Below are 19,928 nucleotides of genomic sequence, written 5' to 3'. Positions count from 1 at the left end.
CTACTTTATTATGAAATTAATCAACAGCAAGATGTTAGAAATAAATAATAGGTTTCCCAAACGTCGAGTAAATGAGACAGGATAGAAATATCTTTTATGTGTAGCATCATTGCCCATGGCAAAGATTAAATTAAACAAAGCCACTGTGAAGATAAGGAAGTGAGCATCCAAGAGTGAAACATGTGCTTTCTTTAAACATTTTCTTGCTCCTGGGTCTATAAGGATAATATGGCAGATTTGTAGAAGCAAGAAGTTGTGGCAGAATGGCTGGTTCTTCTCCAAGAGAGAAGAAGGGTCTTCCCTCCTTCTGTAACACAGAGGTGGTTGTGATGTGGCTGCCAAGGTGGGGGTCACTCGAGCCAGACACCATGGTCTGAGCACAGCCTGTGGTTAATAGCGTCACTGTTGGGTGGGAGCAGGAAGGGTGTGTTGAACTTCTATTACCACTTAATTAAGCAGAATTTGCTGACCCTAAGTTCCTGCTCTCTCCAGGACCTTGAACACCACTTGCTGACATGACACTTGTCACCAGACTCCTAGATGCTTCCTTGGAAACAAGCCAGATGCCAACTTACAGCATATGTCTGGCATCAAATGACCAGCTTACTGAATTTTAAATGTTCTTTGTTCAAACCCAGCTACTGAATTTTAAATATTCTTTGTTCAAACAGTCTAGATGACTATAAATTAATACACACAAGGAAACTGGGAATTAGTGAGAAAAAACAAACATTAAATGGAAAAAAAAACAAAGGAATCAAGTATTTTTTTGTTTTGTTTTGACAAGACAGGGTTTCTCTGCATTGTTTTTGAGTCCAGCCTGGCCTCGAACTCACAGAGATCCGCCTGTCTCTGCCTCCCAAGTGCTGGGATTAAAGGCGTGCGCCACTACCGCCCGGCTTAGGAATCAAGTATTTTAAGGCATCATTACTTAGAAAATTGACTAACAAATGCAAGGTTAAAAAAAAAATTCTCCAGTCCCTTCAATGGATCCATTCAAGAGCACTTAACTAGGAGATGAGTGGAGGTGTGTGGGAGGGGGGGTCACCTGAAACACCATTTGCTTGAAAGTACCATAATAATGCCTAGTACTTTGTATGCTAATTTAGAATAGACTTAAAGGATAATAAAGGCATAGGAAATAAAGAGCTATTATTCACTGCATAGTTCTGGGTAAGAACTCTGGAGAAATGAAAATGAAAAGATAAAATCTGTCCCCTGAAGATGCTGTTTTGCAGGTGCTGAGCATGGCAGCTTGGGGGAGAAGCAGGGATGGTTTCCTCTCCTCCTTTATCTTCCCTTCACCTCCCTTCCAAGCAGAAATCAAACAGCTTATCTATCTGAAGTGGAATGGGGGAAGGGAAAGCACAGACTTCTTGGAGATGATGGCATTAGGATTTATTTCCCATCTTGATAAAAAAGAAAGAAAAAATTTAAGTATCTGCCCTACTACAAATGAAGCTACAATTTGTGTTTGACAGTATGACTAATTTGTGAATTTTTAAAGTTTAGATAATATATCTGACTTCTTAGAAATGAGATATTCTCTTCTGGGATGTTGTTGTCAGTTTATTTACATTTCATCTTTCATAAATTTCTAAAGTTTTTTATAGATAACGACTTCCAAGATTTGTGTGCCCGTGAGACTGTTTCTCTTAGACTCTGTGGCCTAGAAAGCAGAGGCCAAGTCTATATGCTTATTAATCACATTGCATACATAAAACAATACTAGAAATGCATGCGGGTGAAGTACATTAACCTTGAGTTAGAGGAGGCAACAGAGATGAATGGCCCACACCCATGAAAACAGTGGCTCTTTACTCTTAATACAGCAAACACCTTACAGCATTTGCTGCATGATGATGTGTGGCCCTGGGAATGTAACTGCTCACTGTTAGGTATTAGTCTTGCGGTCAATAGAAAAACAAATAAATACTTCTAAATATTCACTTAATTGTCTTCAGTGGTTCACTCTAGCTAATTGCTGTCTTAAAAACCTGCTAAATATATAGTTACAAATGAAAGCACGGTGACTATAATGAATTTGAACCTCAAAACAAACCCCAGTTTTTAGAGTTATGGAAGAACTATTAGAATTGAGTGATTAGTGTGGTGATGTTATTATTGTTTATTAAAGCTTTCCTGAGGATTCAGAAAGCAAAGCCAGCCTCAAGCTATAAAGATCAGGCAGCGGTGGCACACACCTTTAATCCCAGGACTCAGAATTAAGAGGTAAATGGATCTCTGTTAGTCCAAGGCCACACTAACTACATGAAATTGATCCAGTCCTAAAAGAAACAGCTCACACCAAGGTGATCTCAGTACCTGGGATCACATGCCTTTAATCCCGGCATTAAGGAGGTATATAGGACAAGAACAGGGACTCAGAGCTGGCATTCAGTCTGAGAGTTAGTCTCTACCCCGTTGAGAACAGCATAGCAGTCAGAGTGAATCTGAAGAGCAGTGAAGTCATGAGCAGTCCGAGGATCGCCCCTTTGATCTGAACTGAGGTAGAGGTGGGAGCTAGTAGCAGCCGGCTGCTTTGCTTTTCCCATCTTCAGTTTGAAGTTTGAACCCCAATATCTGTCTCTGGGTCTTTTATTTACTGTGTTGCAGACTAGTGACTTTTTGCAAGGTTAAAAATGAATATATGAAGAGAAAATTGTAGTTGAGAGAAATGCCCTGAAGCTGTGTCTTCATTTAGTTAAATATGTTTCCTTGGGGTGTGCCATTTGTGATTATTTTCTCTGTATCGTATCCCAGGAGAGAATTACTGCTTCTGATAGTGATAAGGGATGGAAAGGGCTGAGATATATACTGTAGGTGAAAGAGTAAAAGGAAATCAAGCACTGAACATGTAGTTTTAGGGAGGTACTGCTTCAGAAACTGTAATAGACAAACACTAACAGCATCAAGCCCACTGAAAAATACTTCAAAGACTTACTTGATCTTTTTATCTAAGACAAGAAGTAAAAGCACATGTATGAAGTAAAAAAAAATATGTGTTTATATCTATCATATACACTTGTGTTTGTACATGTGCATATACATACAAATGTGAGTATACTCAATATGAAAGTTTAAGTAGAAGATCTATGGCTAGAAAAGATTTATTTCCAAATAAGGTAACTATATTAAAAAAACTGAAAGAAACAAATTGTATAGAAACTTACTAAGGGATTTCTTTGACCATGTTGAGAAACACCAAGTGGAAAAGCTGGTTAGAAGGTAATACCGAAGCCCTACCTCAATACTTTACACATGCCATTGCTTAATAACAGAAAACAAACTGTGTTCCAAGGGAGGGCCTGGGGAGATGTTCCAGTGCTTAAATACTTTCTGCACAAAACATGAGGACCTGAGTTCAGATAAGAATCTACACAGGGGATATTGTAACTCCAGTGCTGGGTACAGGAGGGGGGCAGACCCCCAAAACTCACTGGCCTCCTAGTATCATCAAACCAATGAATTCCAGGTTTTTTGAAAAGATATATCAAAAACCAGTGTGGAAGACCAGTGATATGGCTCAGCAGGTAAAAGTGCTTGTTTCACAAGCTTGATGGCCTAAATTCAATCCCCTGAATCTACACTGGCTCTAACCTTCACACAAGAGGGTAAACTTGGAGGGGTATAATGGAGGGGATGGGGGTGGGAACATGAGGGATCAAGAAGACGGAGGCTGGGGAAAGCCAGAGGAAAAGAACAATGGAAGAGATATTTTGATAAAGGAAGTCATTGGTGGGCTAGGGAGAAACCTGGTGCTAGAAAAATTCTCAGGAATCCACAAAGCGAATAAAGTAGTAAAATAATACTTGAGTCGAGGTAAGAATAGAGGAGAGCAAGATGAGAGACACCATAATAGGCTTGAGGAGTGAGCTGACTCTAGTGAGATCTCCAGAGATCTACAAGGATAACACCAACTGGCAAACTAAATAGTGGAGAGACTACACTAATAGCCCCTCCTTGATGAGAGGGTTGATGACTATCCTATATGCCATCCTAGAACCTTCATCCAGGGATTGATGGAAGCAGAGACAGATACCCACAGCTAAACACTGAACTGAACTCCTGAAACCTAATGACAGAGATGGAGGAGTGATGAGCAAAGGGGTCAAGACCATGATGATGAAACACACAAAGACAGCTGACTGGATAAGGGGGAGCTCTTGAATCCCAGACTGATGGCTGAGAGGCCAATAGGAGACTGATCCAGACTCCATGATTGTAGTACCAGGGAGGGAGGCCACAGAAATCACTGGGGCCTTGGGTAGTAGATCAGTGTTCACCACGGTTTATGAATGAGCTTTGGGAGCCCATTCCAAATAAAGGGATGCTCTCTCAGCCTGGACACATGGGGAAGGGCCTAGGTCCTGCCCAGGATGAAATGACAGACTTTAGAGATTTCCTCCCAAGGAGGGTCTCACCCTCCCTGGGGAATGATGTGGGGATTGGGTGGGGGACTGGGGGGGCTGGTGGAGTGACAAGGGAGGAGGGGTGGGAGAGGGAGCTGGGACTGACATGTGAAACATTCACATTTCTAATTTAAATAAAAACACATATTGAGAAAAAAATACTTGAGATTGGGATACAGGGTAGTAGCTATGTGTTTTCCCAGCATGCATTTCCCTAGATTCAATCCCTAGTTTACAAAATAAAAATTAAAAAATGGTTCCTGCAGAATCCTTTCCAGCTATGAGTAAAGCTCTGCAATGTCCGACTCCGAGGTGTTGAGACTCAGTATAGAGACTGGACTGGAAACTGAAATGCCTACAGAAAAGTGATGCTGTGGACATGGAAAGGAAAGGGAAGACTCGTGAATTGTTCCAGAAGAAACCCCAGAAGGATTTGGTATATAATAATGCTCCTGTGCCAAAGAAGAATAAATAATAAAAATAGCTCTCTTGTTCTGACACAAGAAAGTACATTTTCATTGCTATAGCATCAGAAACAGACACTGATGTTTCTCTTGATCTTTGAAAAGAAAAATTAAAACATGCACGACCATAGATAATTTTCCACCATTATTTTCTTTTTTCTCCTGTATAACACAAATAATAAAAAAAATCAGAGACAGATATTGGGGTTCAAGCTGAAGATCAGAACAAAGTAGCCAAGCTAATAGTTCTTACCTCTACCAAGCTGAAATGGCAATCCTGTCTCTACGAATCATCAGAGACAAAACTCCTCAATGCTCTACACAAATCCTCAAAGGCAAATGCCTCCCTGTCTGGAAACTAAATCTCACATAAGACCTTTTGTTTCTTCCGTTTATACCACCTAGTGCTGAGATTAAAGGCATGATATCTGTTATTGTTTTTGTCTGATTAACTCTTGTGTAGCCCTGGGTGGCCTTGAACTCACAGAGATCCTTCTGCCTCTGTCTCCTAAATCCTGGGATTAAAGGTGTGTGCTACCACTATCTGGTTTCTAGGGCTAGCTAGTATGGCTTCTGGGATTAAAGGTGTGTAACACCACTGCATGGCTCTATGGCTGTGACTAGCTTTGCATTTTGATCCCCAGTGGCTTTATAAGATGATAAGTATATCACCACACTCCTGCAAGATAAAATATAGCCTTAAGATTTCAGTTTAAGTCAACTCACTTCATCATATTTCATATGCACACATGCACACACAACTTTACCAAACAACATATTTGAGAAGTGATATACAGTTAGCAAAATCTTATGTTATGCAAAGTTAACTCATCTTTTCTCATCATACCTTCCATTTCTCAAAATTCCAAAGCAGAGAAAGTTTTAGTCAGTAGAAATTACTTGCTGCTTCCCGAATGCTTGCTTATACATCTATGCTTAGAAAATCACTGTAGATGATGGACCTACTATCAAATAATCTTCCCTCCTGTTCACCTAAAAAATACCTCATCATGTTAAAACCAGAATACTTATTGTCACTCTGTGATACATGCCGTGACAGTCCATCCATTCTTCAACAAGCTTTTTTGATACTACCAAAGCAAGCTAAAGAACTGACTACCAACAAACAAAACTAAATTTCTGTCTTTTAGACGAATAGGAGATGTTCTGTATTAAATTCAGAGCTGTGAGTGGTAGAATAGACCAAGAATGCAAAGAAAAAGTTTTCCAAGTCTTTGTAAAAGGCAATAGACTTTTTCTGTAAAGCTTGCACATACTCATAATTGCTAGCACATTTTAGAATAATCATCTATGTGCTGTCAGTTCAGGTAGGCTGATAGATGCCAGATGCCAAGGCAAAATAAAAGAAATGTATTATGCAACATTATATAGTTATATAAAAGACCCTGTAATGTTAAGAAGGTATTGAATAAAATATTCTTGTATGTGCATATGTGAACATATATATATATATATGATATTTAGAGTATACTATTAATATGCCATACTAATAATGTAGCACTTTAGTCTCATCAGGTTTAAGATTCCTGTTAGCCATTTGCTAACTATATAAAGTTAAAATCATTACCTTTTGTTTTTAATTAGGCTTGCTTGCATGAGCATATTTGGGAGGTACTGGAGCATTAGCATCTTATCAGTGAGCATACCAATAAAGAATAAGGTTTTCCTCCTCCCAACCACTATTAATTGCCAATAGTCCCTCTGAGAAAGGTTGGGCCTTGTGAGCCTTTCCCCCTCCCATTGTGAATGTTGACAGGCTTATACTGGTCCTCTGCCGAAAACCAGGCTGCAGGGAATTCGTGGCCCCCTATTTACCTTTATTTTACATTTACCTTCTTTTTTATTTTAGTTTAGAAGCAAAAGTGGTCTAAATCGCCCTATTTAGAACACTAAATCAACCATTCTGTGAGAATTCTGATTTGTGCCAGACAGATGTCATTATGACTATATGATCAATGTTAATTTAATAAGAAATATAATTATAAATGATATGAGAATGAAAACAACCTATTACATTTTAAATATTAATTTTATTTTCTTGTTGGTAGTGTTATATAATTGTCCACTCATTCAATAAATTTGTGAGAAAAAAGAAATGTATTGCAGATGAAGAAATGTATTGTGGGTAAAGTTTATGAAACAAGGGAAAGAAAAAAAGTACAGACCAAGCATACTATGTTTGTATTTCTAGAAGTTTCCACAATGTCCAAATGAGTAGAGTCCAAAGAATAACAAAATGACAGTAAGTACAAGGTTGTAGGTTAAACATTATGGATACAAAATGCATAAAACTTACTACTGATTTTATTATATCAATCTTGTGAAAATACTATTGAACAACAAAACCTGAGTAACAAAGGAAACAGGACAAACATATTACTACTAGACTATAACTCTCACATAGAATCATCCTTATGGCAATTAGAAAAGTCTGTCAAATTCTAGCTTCCCCAAGACATTTTTGTAAGAGTCTTGTTAATCTCCAGAGAAATTAACTCAGGAATGTGTTTAGCTCATTCCAGAACATCTTTAGAGGCTTTAAATTATAAAGAAGCTACTCGGGGCTAAGAATACTGAGTGTGCAGCACTCAGTACCTTTGCAGTCATTTTTTACAGGTGATTTCAGAATGTTTTGTTGATCTTCCATAGTTTAAGATGACTCAGATCACAATATAAGTGATGCAAGATAAAATTTTCCATAGGCAATGAGTTTCCAAGGATAACTGGAATTCAAAGGTCCAACTGGTCCTTAGGATAAAAATAATTTAAAAATATACTCCTGAAGTCCTGGCAATTCCTGAACATAGTAACAAGGAATTCACTAAACTTTTAGGGAATGATTGTCAAAGATTGCAATTAATATAAACATTTGTGCTTTATTAATATGATGGGCTGGGGTATTTTGACAGTGCTTGAAAATGAAGTTAATTTTAATCATAGTGGTTGCAGATATATAGAAGGTGGGCAATATAGAAGGTGTCAAAATAAATAAAGAGTTCCTCCAACTGATTTTTGAAATGTCAAAAGGGCACACTGGAGAAAGGACAATCTTTAGTAAAGGGTTCTGGGGATAATGGACATCAGCATGCAAATTAGTGGAACAAGTCTCCTCTCTCCAGTTACAGAAAGCAACTCAACATGTATTAAAGGCTTAAATTAAAGCTGAAGTGACTATGGAAAACATTCTAAGAAATTTCAAGGAGTAAGGGTTATTTTTAGACAATATACATAAATGTATGAAATAAGAACAAATGCAGAGAAAATAGTGTAAAGAACACTAAAAAAAAGGAAAATGGCAAACAGTGAATTAATAGATAGACTACATAGGACCCTCAAACAACTATGTAGAACAATCTGATTCTAATGTATTTTATTTATTTTTTTGAGAATTTCATACATATATACAATATCCGATGTATTTTGATATCTGTTCCTAGATTGCTACCTCAAACTCCTCCCTCAGTCTCCCTCCCATCTTCATGTCCTATTTTGGGGTGGTCACTGAGTCCAGTTGACATTTCTAGTATGTACATGGGTGTAGGATCAATCACTGAGACATTGACAACCTACCAGGAGCCACAACACAGAAGAAAACTGATTCTCCTTCCTCCAACCAACAACCACTCCCATAACTCCTCTGCTAGCAGTGGGTTTCAAATGCCCCTCCACCACCCAGACTATAATTTTGCCTGGCTTCTGGTCAGTCTTATGCAGGAAACTATAGACACTCGGAGTTGTGTGTGCAATGGCCTTTAAAGTCTAGAAAACACTGTTTTGTAGCAGTCCTCCCCAACCTCTGACTCTTGAAACTTTTCTGCATCCCCCTCTGCAATGGACCCTAAGGGTTAAAGAGAGGAGGTTGTGACACAGATGTCCTATTCAGTGTTGAGCATTCCACATCCCCTTTTTCTGCACATTCATAGTCGTAAGTGTGTATTAACTGTCATCTCCTGAAAAAATAGCCATTTTGATTAGGGCTAGGAACTTCATTAGTCAACTGATATAAAAATATTTAGAAGGGAGTTTGATACCATGGTCATTCAGCAAAATAATAGAAATATGTTTTCCTTTGGGGGGACTATGACCTACCCAGGTCTAGAGTGCCAGGCATGAGTTTTGTCATGTGGAATAACCTTAAGTTCCAAAAAGAGCAGCTGGTCACTGACATAACCTTCACAATTGTATTGTATTAATGGGGATATCTTGCCAATTGTATTGTTACTATTGTGGCAGTGTTCATGGTTGGGAAAAATTGTCAATAACTTTTTTCCCCAACAGCCTACATACAACCTATGGAAGCTAGCCAATGAGGAGGAAACTTTCAGGTCGATATCATCTTGATGTTTCTATGTCTTCTGTCCTAAATATGTGGTGGTTTAGTCTTACCATCAAGTTCTGGTGGGCAACCAAGAGCACCGTCAATAGCCTTATTATTTTGGGGAGAGTCCATGGGACCTCCTATACCACCATCTCAAAACAAAGGTACCTTATACCTGACAGTGAGCTTTTTGTTTGATAACCTATTCTCCACCCCAAATATAGGTTAACACTACTTAAATTTCACTCTGTGAGTTCGAGGCTAAGCTCCAAAATAATACAGATAAACCCTGTCTCATAAAACAAAAAAAATTTCACATATATATAAGTGGATTGATGATAGATAGATAGATAGATAGATAGATAGATAGATAGATAGATAGATAGATAGATAGATAGATAGATAGATAGATGTATATCCAAAGAAGCTTTAAAAATAGCAAATTTCTATATGGCTTTTTCAAATATCTTTACTGTTAATTATTCATCCATGTCCCTTCCCAAGAACAACAGACCTATTATAGGGTTTCCTCTTCTGTGGTAAAGTACCATGACCAAAGCATCTTATACAAGAAAGTGTTTAATTGAGCTTACAGTTTTGGAGGGTTGGAGTCCATGGTGGTTGAGGAAAGGCTTGTGGCAGGAACTCTCAGCTGCTCCTGATCACATCTTGATGCTCACATCTTTATCTACATGCGCAGGAGGCAGAGAAGGCACATTGAGAATTTTATGAGTCTTTGGAAACCTCAAAGCTTGCCCACAGTGACACACCTCCTCCAACAAGACTACATCTCTTAATCCTTCCCAAATAGCTCCACCAACTAGGAAACAAGTTTTCAAATATAAGCACCTATGGGACTCATTCTCATTCAGATCACAAGATGTAAATAAACATTTCTCAAAGAGTCTCACAAGAGGTCAGCAGGCACATTTTTTTAAAAATTGTTCAGTGTCATAAATGACCAGGGAAATGCAAATCAAAACCACACAGGATAGCGCTTCAGCTCAGTAATATTGGTTATTATAATATAGATCAAAGATAATAGATACTGACAAAAGTGAGCCTTCATATACAGTTGATGAGAATATAAAGGAGTACAGCCATAAAATAACAGTATAGAAGTTCCTACAAAAAATTTAAAAAGAAAACTATACTATGGTTCTTTAATTCCACCGTAGGCCACAGATCCAAAAGAAAGTACTTTGAAGATACATCTGTATTTATTGCATACTGCATAACTGTTCACAATAGCCAAGAGATGGAAACACTTTATAAATGGAAAAGGAAACCGTAGTATATGCATGTAATGGAATACTGCATAATACACAACCACGGAAAAGCTGAAGTCCCATTGTCTGAAATGAAAATAACAAGAGATCATTATGCCAAAACCAGGTAGAAAAAGACACACATCACATCATTTATTCATTCATAGGTAGAATATAAAATTTGATGTCACTGAAATTGAGAGAGTGCAATGAAATGTCCATGGAGAGTAGAAGCAGTCATGTGGGGAGGCTGACCAAGGGGTACAGAATCAGACTGAGGAATAAGAAGTTCAAATGTGCTACAGTACTGCATTACACAGTGACTTCGAGCTATGTGTGTTTGGAAAAAAGCAAAAACTTGTTATAAACGTTTCTGTCAGCAACAGATGATAGATGCTTGAGGGGATGTTTGCCTTGAAGTTAAAGCCGAACAATATATCCTTATATCAAACCACACATGGTGCCCCAATAGTATGAACAATTTCATATTTTATGTATTGGCTTAAAATAACTCACTTTAAACTAACAGGTGTGAAAGTAGAAAAGGACCTACCCTGTCATTGGTACAGCAAGGAGACTTCAACAAATTCTGATAAATGATTTACTTACATTAGCTCATTCTGAAAAGGATTTTGGCAATGTATTGAAATATGAGAATCAAGTAGAGTGGGACTTTGATTTTTTTTACATAATCCCTCTATTATTCCATGAAGAATGAAGAGTCACCACTGGAACTAAGATTTCAAACATTCGACCCACAACAGGGAGCCTAAGTGAGACAAAAGAGGCCTCTGAGAACTATGCCCGGGAACAGCCATGGAAACATACCAATGTAAGTTCCTCATATTCCACTGTCCCTACACAAATAGTGACTTCTATGTCTTTTATGTCTTAGAAACAACTAGAATGCATAATGCTGTCATTATCACTACTTTTCAAATATATGAGATCGATTCACACTGAAGAAATCAAATAGAAAAACCAATGCCAAGTAATCAGAGAAACACAAGTGAGTGGGGGGTGAGGAGAGACATTATGAGAAATACACAAACCTTTCACAAAATAGCATGAGGAGTTGATAGAATCTGTCGGCTGAAGAGCCATGAGAATGGAATAAGAAGTAGAAGTTCAACTATTTTAAACGCTGTTAGTAACAAAATGATTATACTTTTGACAGAGGGTATGATGACAAGGACCATTAACTACTAGATTGTAACCTATGAGAAAAACTACAGCAGAAAGATATGAGATAAGAGACTTTTGGATTTGACCTAGAAGTCTGGCATATAAGCAGTGAGAGAAGTAGATATAAATCCCTGTGAACCAAGTTCATTAGGATTTTTTTCTCTCCTAAGAGAGTGTTCAATGTATGTATGCAGGCAAATGATATGGTCATCAAAAACAAAAATAAGAATATAAAACAAGAGAAAGGGAAGTAAGCAAGGGTGACACACGGAGAAGGTATTCAAAGGAAATTAAACAACTGTACCTATTAGTAGAAAACAGGGTAGTGTGGCATCATCAAGAACAAAGAGACAAGAGTGTAGTGATACTAACACATTGAATGCCAAACAAAATAAAAAGGGGAAAATGCTTGAGAAAGGGAGAACTGGTTATTCATTAACAGACCAAATTGAACCCCTGAAGAAAGCATTTTTATTGGCTTTAGAAAGCAAAAGGGGGACAGTTTGAAAAACTCAGACCATTCATCTGAGGACGTCGGTGAAGAAACTGGTAATTCAGTGTGAGTAGAGCTGAAAGAGTGGCATAAAGCCGTGGAGAAACGCAGGTGACTCGAGGGGAGACGAAGACACAAAGAGGGAGGGCAGTAAGAACGGAACTGAAAAGAAATGGAATGATTGCTGAAGTGAGGCATAAAGAGGTCAGAAAGAATTCGACTGCCAAGCATAGGATCATCCCTCCAGTTGGGAGGCACAGTTCACTTCTGAAAAAGAACAAAAAGATGACTCACTTAAAAGAGACCCTGAGATATTTTAAGAAAGGAGGTAACTTCAAACTTAGTCCAAATGATCCCCCAGTGTTTGTGTGAATGGCATTCTTGGTGAATCAACTATGTCAAGAATAAATTATACACAGCAATCTTATGCTTCACTTGAATTTTTCATTTCCTTGGTTTTGCTTGAGTTCCGTGTTGTGTCTGGTGCTCTGTGTCTTTGCTCTGTTTGTGTTGGATTGAGAAATACAATGTACTTAAACTTTAAACTGAAAGATGGGAGTCACAGTGGTGAAGGGACAAAGTTGCAAGATTTGAGGGGATTACCAAGGGCTGTTCACAGAGTCCTGGGAGCTTAGGTCTTGTTTTGACCAAAAGAAACAATCCAGGATGGAGGGGAAATTTATGCTCATTGTCTCACTACAGACCTGACCTGCGTTTTTGGAAAGGCAAGTCAAAAATCCCCCAGATGGTGCTGTCTGGCACAGACAGTGAGAAAACTGCAGGAGGCTGGTAAGGAGGAAGGCAGACACAATCAACAGGACTGCCCCACACCAGGCCTGCTTCGCTCAGGGCCGGATTTCATTCCCGTGTGCTCAAAACTAGAAAGCTAAAGCTGTTTCACAGACCCCATGCAGCTGCTGCGTTCGCTGTGGCTGCCGCTCAGATACTCATACATGGAACTTCAATACAGGGTGGGATTAAATGCAGAGAGAGGAGATTTTGAGAGATAATGAGCTGGTGGCGATGAGAAGACATCTTGTGGCTCTCCCAACAGAGGGAAGACGATAAAATGTTCCTGGAGCCAAAAGATCTCCCTGGGACTAAACAGCAGAACTAGATGCTGACGCTGAGACAGACTGCTGTGTCCTTGGCAGGACAATTCTGGCATGTGGTTTGGGGCTCGTTACTGGAGACACAGTGTAAAGTCTCCGCCTCCAGCTGTTCCAGTGATTTAGCAAGCAATAAAATCCTTACATCCTATCCCTATCCCAAGGTAGCTGCTAGCTACTGAGACCAAACTCTGAGTAATACAAGAAGATAGATCAACAAACTACAGTCCTGGGCCCAAGATGACAGCCAGATTTTTGCAGCATGAGAACTAAGAACAGTTTTCAAGTAGTTACATTTTAAATGATTCTTTAAGTTAGGGTGGCCACATATTTCTATAAATGCACAATGCTACGTTAAAGAAATTTTAGATCCACCTGAGATGGCTCAGTGGTTAAGAGCATGTGACTGTTCTTCCAGAGGTCCAGAGTTCAATTCCCAGTACCCACATGCTGACTTACAATCATCTGTAATGAGATCTGATTCCTTTGCCTGGTGGTGGTGGCGCACGCCTTTAATCCCAGCACTCGGGAGGCAGAGGCAGGCGGATCTCTGTGAGTTCGAGGCTGGGCTGGACCGACAGCCTCCAAAACAATACAGAGGAATCCTGTCTCGTAAAAACCAAAAAAAAAAAAAAAAGAAATTTTAGATCAACAGCAAATAATTTCCATCTACAAGTGTATCCCAAATAGTATATGAGAGGTCTGTGTGTGTGTCTATATGTGTGTGTGTCTGTGAGTGTGTGTGTGTCTATGTCTGTCGATGTGTCTATATCTGTGTGCCTGAGTCTGTGTATCTGTGTGTGTGTGTGTGTGTGTGTTAAACAAAACTTTATTGGCCAACCACAATATAAACATACCCTTAATAAAAACTTTTCATCTGGGTCTGAAAAGACTACAATCTTTCCTATCTGACCCTTCCAGAGGAAAGTTTGTTAAGCCCCGCAGTAAGCCACTTCTCTGCAACACAGAGCCCTATAGTCCTGAGCCACTGAATCCATTCCCTCAACTCAAGCAATAATTCGTGAGTTAACATACCCTATGTGGGGTTGGGGAGAATGCAGGTCATGTGTTCCTGGTGCTTTCTTGGAGACTGGAGAACTGAGATGGCCAGATCAGCTGAAGGAGACACCTTGGTAAAAGGAGCTTCACTTCACCCAGAGAGCTGGACAGCTGCAGTCTCGGAAACAGAACTCATAACAGAAACCATGAGCCAAAGGAAAGGGGGAGAGGCCCACCTCCTAAGGATGTAGCAGGGCTCAATTCTGAAGAAGCCAGAAGCAAAGGTATCAAGGAGTTATATTACCATCCTCGGCCCTAATCCCACCCCTCTTTTTCTGTCATGGATCAATGCAAACCATAGTTCAGTTTCAGGCTCCTCAGGCCAGAGTTTTGTCCCATCTGGGTCGAGAGGACTTCAGATCGCAGCAGTTCTTGTGACATAATGCCTCACTAGGGCAGCTGATTCTAAATCACAGTGTTTCCAGCACTCTGCTCTGGTGCTCTGCCCCCCACCCCGGACTCGGTAATGCCCTCATCATTCAGAGGACTCATCCACAGAAGTTTGCTCCAGTCTAGCCGGGTCCCTTCTCTAAGTGACGGCAAGCATATCAAGCTGACTCCTCTAACAAAACTGGACATGAGGATGTTCACTAAGTTGAAAGAATGAGCTACAACTGAGTTAGGGGAAGGCCGCCCCCCCCATCAGCTCCGGGGAAAGCCCACCCACCCCTATCAGCTCCTCTCCCCTAAATCTCTGCCTATGTCTAGGTATGCTGTGGTACCTCTGCTGGGCCTTTGTTTGGGGGTTTGGGACTCCTTGAATAGGTAATGGGTACTCACTACCATCCTGGTGAAAACTTTCTTGGAACTGACCCATGACATGAGAATTTTCTGCATTCCCTCCTTTTACACGGGTATCAAAACTGAGCAAGAGCCTTCAGCTTTTCTGCCTACTTGAGCTCCTTATATCTCATAGGTGTCTGCAATCTTGTTTTTCCTTTTTCTAATTTAAATTAGAAACAAGCTTGTTTTACATGTCTATTCCAGTTCCTTCTCCCTCCCCTCCTCCCCTGCCCCCCACCAGCCCCCATCCCATCCCTTTTCTGCTCCCCAGGATGGGGGAGGCCTTCCATGGGGGATCTTCAAAGTCTGTCATATCATTTGGAGCAGGGCCTAGACCTTCCCCCATGTGTCTAGGCTGAGAGACCCTCTATGTGGGTTGGGCTCCCAAAGTCCATTAGTGAACTCGGGATAAATACTGATCCACTACACTGACTCTTGACTTGAGAGATGCTTCTACAATGCAATAAGACAGGAGTAGATGGTGTGGTCCAGGTAAGAGATGACCCCCAACCTGAAGGAGGATGTTAGCAGTAGACATGGACAAGAGGTGGGTCACCCAGGTCTTAATGTATCTCGTACTGTATGATACAAGAAAACAGAAATTGTAAGTTATGTCAAATGGCATTGAAGTGAAACCTCTGAATGCAAGTATTGTATGCAGCAAGGCTCCTTTTGAGACTCTGAAGTCAGCGTTTCTGCAGTATTTAAATCATGATCTCAATGCGTAGAGAGAATTTGCATAGCGATAAGAAGCAGCCATATATCTGAATACATTACTCTCTCTGCCCTTCCCTATTCGGTGTATGTTCTCTCTCCTTGACAGATTTCATCTGCCATTTAGACAAGTTTAAATAGTTTCACAGGACTCCTCTCCCTCGCAGCAGCACTGAGGATGGCAGTTCATCCTGGTTTCAGCCACTTAGCTTGTAGACACCGTGTATTCACAGCTATCCCACCACACCAGCCTTGCCTGCCTCGGTCTACTCTCTGCTTGACCTGAGAATGTTGGAGTGACCCTGACCTATCCTCCCCCTTTTACACTTGTTCTCAATTCCTAGCTTATCTCATCCAACCCTGGAACTTCAAACACTGTTTAATATGCCTGTAACTCCCATTTTTTTATAGGAAACCATGATTTTTCCCAGTGTTCCAAGCTTGCTGTCCAACCGCCCACTCAGTAAACCCGTCTGAATATCTAACAGGCATTTCCAACTTAAAACAGCCAATATGAACTTTTGATTTCACACCGACATTTCCCCAGCTGCCCCCACAATTCCTCAGTCAACCTCATGCAGGAACAAGCAAGCCATCCCCACTAAGCCAGTGTCTTCCAATCCATTGCTATTTTCCTTCCTACACTCACGATGTGTCAAACATGAAACATGGCCTGACATACCTTGTCAGGCCTGGCCTCTCACATCACTTCCTGTTCCTTTTAGTATCCTACTTCTTTGTTATGGAACTTCTCATTATGTGACTGCTGTGTTTATATGCATACATACCTTTGGTTTGTTTGGTTTTTTTTTAAGTTAGCTGTCTGTTTACAGCTATTTCTCCTGTGCTACAACTGTTGCCTGACCCTAATTAGCATCAAAAACTACCTGTTAGCATCAAAACTACCAAACAAAATGAATGAATGAAGTGAAAGAGTGACCCGATTTCATCTCTTGAGGATTTATACTCTTACTCAATGCTTCTGCATATGGAAGTGTTCACGAATGGAGTCTTGGGTCATTTAAGCTCTCATTCCAACAGCCACAATTTTCACTAACATTTTTAAATCCCATTTGTTTATAGCTTTAACTCATAGGCATTATCTGAACACTGACTGTGTGAACAGACACATCCCAGTTTTTGGAATTCCTAAATACTTACCAGAAGGCATCATCTCCCAGCCAGCAATCAGCTCATTTCCAATAAAATTCAAATTCAGAAAAAAAAAAGTTGGACATGTTCTTTTCCTTTGCATTGCTATTAGTTTTATTCTTAGATGAATCATCTCCCCTGTATTGGTGTAATGGATAATTGGACCATTCCTAACCCTACAATGTAGGACTTGGCAAGTCATCATTGTTTTTCAACCAGGAAAACATGCATCAGTTATCTCTTTTTAGTTCCACCCAGAAGTTCATAAGTTATAACCTTTGAAGACCTTCCTCTTGCCTGTGTGTTTAGTGGACGCCAGTGCAGATTCCACCTTCAACAGCAAAATCGCTTTCTTAATGCTCTGAGAGGTCAAGCCTAACAGTTATGCCATGGATGATTGTTCCAAGGATATTTTAAAGTAAAGAAACCTGGAAGCAGTTCGTAGAAAGGTCAGCATGGGTTCCTGGCAAATGGCTTTCCTGAGATCACTTTTCATTCCATACTTATGGGGCTTTCTGAGGGAAATGATCTTTACCACCAAACTGTCAGGAAATCACAGCACTTCATGAGAAAGGGAACCAGACCTATAATCTTTCAAGTCCATGGTTATTATCTACAAAGTGAGCAACTGCATGAAAGGAAGCCTCCTTACTTTTCAAAAAGTCTGTTTCCCAGCCAGCAATCAGCTGGTTTCCAATGAACACGTCTTAAAGAATCTGCAGTTCAGTGGTTGACACAGAAAGCATTTTTCCTTTGGTTTCAGCAAAAAATGATGGATGCCACTGCATCTGAGCAACTGAGAACTAATTAATTAGCAAGGTCTAACGGTCTAATCACTCTTAAGCAAAATACACTAAACAAAAAGAAAATATGTGTTCGGGTGGTTTTTCCATCTCCTCTCTGGGGGACTGGAAGGCCACCCCAGAGCGTTGCATTCATTAAACGTGGGCCTTTTCTAATTCGGTTTAATTTGGTCTGATTTGGAATGCTGTATTGGCAAAGAGGCTTATCCGGGTGTAGAAACTTTTCATCTTGAGGTTCCACCGAGGGGGCTGTTTTTTCCCCACTGGCCCAGGGCCATGTGGTGGGAAGACACCCTTCTTCCCCAAACTGCTCTCCACCAGGCTTGGATAGGCTTTCGAATGGGTAAGTTGTCCTTACCCAGTCATTGCCTTAGAGGCCCAGGGCCTCCTGCGATTTTCAGGGTGTCCTGCGAAAGACACTGCCGTGCCAGGCCCCCAGACCTGTTACTGGGACAAGGACCTGCCTTCCAGTGAGGACCCTTCTTCAGAAAAGACTCTGTCCAAGGGATTCTCCCCCACCCTCTGGTTTTGACCCATGCCCTACCTCAGGGGATGCATTGCCTTAGGCTTTGGGTTCTGGCATAGGCTTGTGAAATGGGCCCCTGCCATTCGAAGCCAAGGTCCCCAAATGCCCTTGGGCTGCCTTTTTCAAAATCGTTTAAATTGGGGCTGTCTGACACCATATGTCCTCAACCCCTGATTTCTTGACAATGGCATGCGATGGCCACTGGAGGGAATTTTTGATTTTACCATCCTCTGAAATTTTTGCTGGCGTGGGCACCAGTGAACAGAACCCATATGCCCACCATTTCTGCACACTGCGCCCCCGCCCTCCCCTCAGTAGCCAGTGTCTCACAGCACTGGTCTTGTTGGCGAGGTCATAGCGCCTCCAGATTCCCGCCAGTCTGGGAACTGGGACCCTGAAAACTCCGCCTGACCTTGCTGCCTGAGACACTGGCCCCTTACCCACCCCCTAACCCTGCCTGTCTAACCCCCTCCTACGGGGCCACTTGTTTCATTCAGTACCAGATATTAAAAAGCAATTAAAGGCTGAGGAGGGTCCCAAACACTCATACAAGAATTGGTTTAAAACGTCTTTTAAAGTTTTCAGTGCCTGAGAGGAGGCAGCCAGAGTCCTCCCAACAGACAAGTCCAAGCCCAAGCCTTAGCAGCTGCCCTGAGGTCACAAGGGGTACAAGGGAAGTCGACCACCATGAGACTCCATCCTGCTGGAGCTCAACCAAAGTCAACTCCACCAGGAGCCTGCAACAAATTCGGGCAGGATGGTCATTTGGCAAGATACTGCCTGGACATTCACCCGCCAATGACGCCCATGCTCCATCTGCCTTCAGCCTGGACACTGGAATTCAGAGTTGCCTCCGTGCGAGCTGGTCCTCTATGCCAAACCAAAGAGGTCCAGCCTCACCAACACCGGCAGCTGAGACTGTGCCAGCCTTCGAACTACTCAGCCTGGCAGAGGTCTGACTCAGCCCAGACTTGGTGACTCCCATTGCCCTCTCCGAGCCTAGGGTAACACTGCGGATAGCAGTAAGTCCACTACTTTTCTTTTGGGCACGGGAGTTACCTACTCTGTTTTGACCTCTCACTCGGGTCCCACAGTTCCCTCTCCAATTCCTGTCCCTCCCATTTCAGTAAAACCTGGGACTGCCTTAGCTGAAAAAGCTGTCTCACTTCTGCTCATCGACTTACCCCTCAGATCTGATGGCGTTTGATGGCTGGGGTACGGATAGCTCCTTAGTTCATTAAGTTTCCTGCTAAAAGTACAGACAGGTGTGCCCCTTTACAGGCTTCACAGTCAGGGATCAACAGGTTTCAGATGTAACTTTGCAGGTTCAGAGTTTTTCACTTCCTGATTGTCTTCTAAAATGTCCGTGCCTTTAACCTAAATTCATAGCCTTTTGCTAGGACACCAAGATGTAAATCTTGTTCCAGCTGTCTTACTGATACCTGCAATTTCCTGGGAGAAGTTCTTCTAGATCAAGAAATCTGGTCTGATAAAAACAGTCTCCAGAGCCCATTTTTACTCCACCCATTTTTGAGAATATCTTACAGGTTCACTCCTTCCTGGGCCAAGGCCAACCCACAGAGGGGCCTCCAGATAACGCCTGTACCAGCTCCTGGGAATT

General features: G+C 41.1%; 1 long non-coding RNA gene across 1 annotated transcript in view; it reads right to left on the bottom strand.

The window, feature by feature from the left end:
- The window catches only part of LOC110341560, a 31,075-nt gene extending 11,495 nt beyond the window's left edge, over positions 1–19,580 (bottom strand). The window contains exons 1-2 of the long non-coding RNA XR_002383523.2: positions 19,492–19,580; positions 9,809–9,903 (exon numbers count right to left, since the gene is read on the bottom strand). This is a non-coding gene — a long non-coding RNA (uncharacterized LOC110341560). The remainder of the gene's footprint in view (positions 1–9,808; positions 9,904–19,491) is intronic.
- Positions 19,581–19,928: the final 348 nt, after the last annotated feature.

This window comes from Mesocricetus auratus, unplaced genomic scaffold (assembly GCF_017639785.1).
Source record: "Mesocricetus auratus isolate SY011 unplaced genomic scaffold, BCM_Maur_2.0 Super-Scaffold_100691, whole genome shotgun sequence".
NCBI lineage: Eukaryota > Metazoa > Chordata > Mammalia > Rodentia > Cricetidae > Mesocricetus > Mesocricetus auratus.
The sequence above is the reverse complement of the archived record's forward strand: the minus strand, read 5'-3'. Positions and strand labels throughout refer to the sequence as shown.